This window comes from Limulus polyphemus, unplaced genomic scaffold, assembly GCF_000517525.1.
Source record: "Limulus polyphemus unplaced genomic scaffold, Limulus_polyphemus-2.1.2 Scaffold204, whole genome shotgun sequence".
Lineage (NCBI taxonomy): Eukaryota > Metazoa > Arthropoda > Merostomata > Xiphosura > Limulidae > Limulus > Limulus polyphemus.
Window position 1 is genome coordinate 501,720 of NW_013665814.1, and position 2,306 is coordinate 504,025.

A 2,306-nucleotide genomic window follows, 5' to 3' on the forward strand; every position below is an offset into this window, starting at 1 on the left:
GGACAGATAATGGTTTTCCACCTTTTGTGCATATCATTTTTGAAAACTAGTGGAAGGTGAATAATTATCAGTACTCTTGACGTCAGGTGGCGCCTTCCTGTGGTAGAGCACTTGATTTCGGAACTGGGTTTGAATCCGTACGATACCGCAAAATATTTTCCACATCTCAAGATTTGGGTGCGTTAATAGTGTCAGTCAATCCATTAGCATGGATGGTGGGTGGTAGCGTGTTGTTGACGGACTGCCGTCCTTCTGATCGTTGTTGAACATTTGGGACGGCGGCGATAGCCTTTGTGTACTTGTCACAAATAAAAATACAAATTCCATTATTGCAAGATCTTACGGCTTTGAACTTCTTAACCGTGCGGTTGAATAAGCTGTAATATGTTATAGAATATTTAAAAAGATAACCAGTTCACACCACACTAAAAAACAGTACTGATATGAATTAACTTATTTTACATGTCATTAGGTCATATTAAAGAATGAATAAATATTTGATTAGTCTCTAAATTGTGTTTGAGTCAGTCACATAAGTCCTGGGATTGAATCTTATACTTTTTGAGGTTTCTAATATTAGTGACTGTACATCTATACACGAAAGTGGCTTTTGTCTGCCTGTTCGCTATGAAACTGTCAGGGGTTATTGTTTATGGCCCAGATCTCCAGAACACCTAGGAGTATTAATTATATAATGGCCCGGCATCGCCAGGTGGTTAGGGCGCTCGACTCGCAATCTGAGGGTCGCGGGTTCGAATCTCCGTCACACCAAACATGCTCACCCTTTCAGCCGTGGGGGCGTTATAATGTGACGGTCAATCCCACTATTCGTTGGTAAAAAGAGTAGCCCAAGAGTTGCCTTCCCTCTATACTGCTAAATTAGGGACGGCTAGCGCAGATAGCCCTCGTGTAGCTTTGCGCGAAATTCAAAACAAACAAACAAAAAACTGTTTAATTGCTTTACAGGGATAACCATACATATTTCAAATATTGAAACAGAATAAGGACAGTAAAACATGTACAAGTTCAATAAAATTTTGTTTTAGCGCAAAGCTGAACAATGGACTACATGCGCTATGTCAGTAAACTTACTGTTGATCCACCAGGGGACTGTCATATAAGTCTTTTGGTGATCAAACTAAGGTATTATCCCCCACCTAGAATTCTGACACATATATTTAAAGTGAATTTTTAAGGTTGCTCTTTGTTGTGAGGACATAATAATTTTTTTATCCCAACTTGTCCAGATGACAATTATTTTATTTGTAAAGTAGATGCATATCAACCATATCTCCGAGTTATTTTAACATTCTATTTTTTATATAACCGAAACTTAGTGCACTGATCTAGAATTGGAATTTTATCATTTTAGTAACTGAATAAATGAAAACCTTCCAAAAGTATACTATAGTTTATAACTTTGTAACTATAACAAACAACTGAATATATAAAAAAAACAAAAACATATGAACTTTATATTGCCATCTAGTGGTAGCTAAACACATTAACATTTTTATCATAATGAATAAGTCTTCTTATCAATTGCTCTAAAACCATCTAAATGTTATATAGAAAATGAAATAATTAAATATACGAAATGTACAAATATATTTAATTTCATAGTTTTTGTTTCTATTTTTCACAGTTTATTACTATAAAGTTATTGAAACTTGGGTTTATTTTTTCTGCATGTCCGTCCCACTTGTTATCCTTGATATGTAAAAGACTTGGCCTTTTCACTTCTATTTGGAGTACAGTTGTCTTATTATAGTAACATCAAATTTGACGCGAAGAAAAATTTTTGCAAGGCAAAGATTATATCGTAATAAAATAAATTACACAATCAATAATTATCACTCTACTTCACAAGTGAGCCTCGGAGAAACCAAAGGTAAGATTATGATGGAGGATTTGTGTTCCAAAACAGCGTAATATGTGTTTCAGAACAAGTAACATAAGTTGCTGTAGGATCCAAAACTATGTAAATAAACTGAACAGGATAGTAATTAAACATGGGACTGGGGAAGATCTAGCCACTCTATGTTTTTAAATGATTTATCTAACTAAAAATTTTATATAAAAATTCATATTTTTTTTACAGAATTTGAATTCAAACAATCCGTACATGTAATTTTTAAAGATTAAAGACTTATTCTGTTTCATTGTTATTTATTATATCTTTCCTACGTCCAGGCCCGGCATGACCAAGAAGGCAAGGGCACTTGACTCGCATTCTGAGAGTCGCTGGTTCGAATCCCCGTCCTACCAAACATGCTCACCTTTTCAGCCGTTATAATGTGACGGTC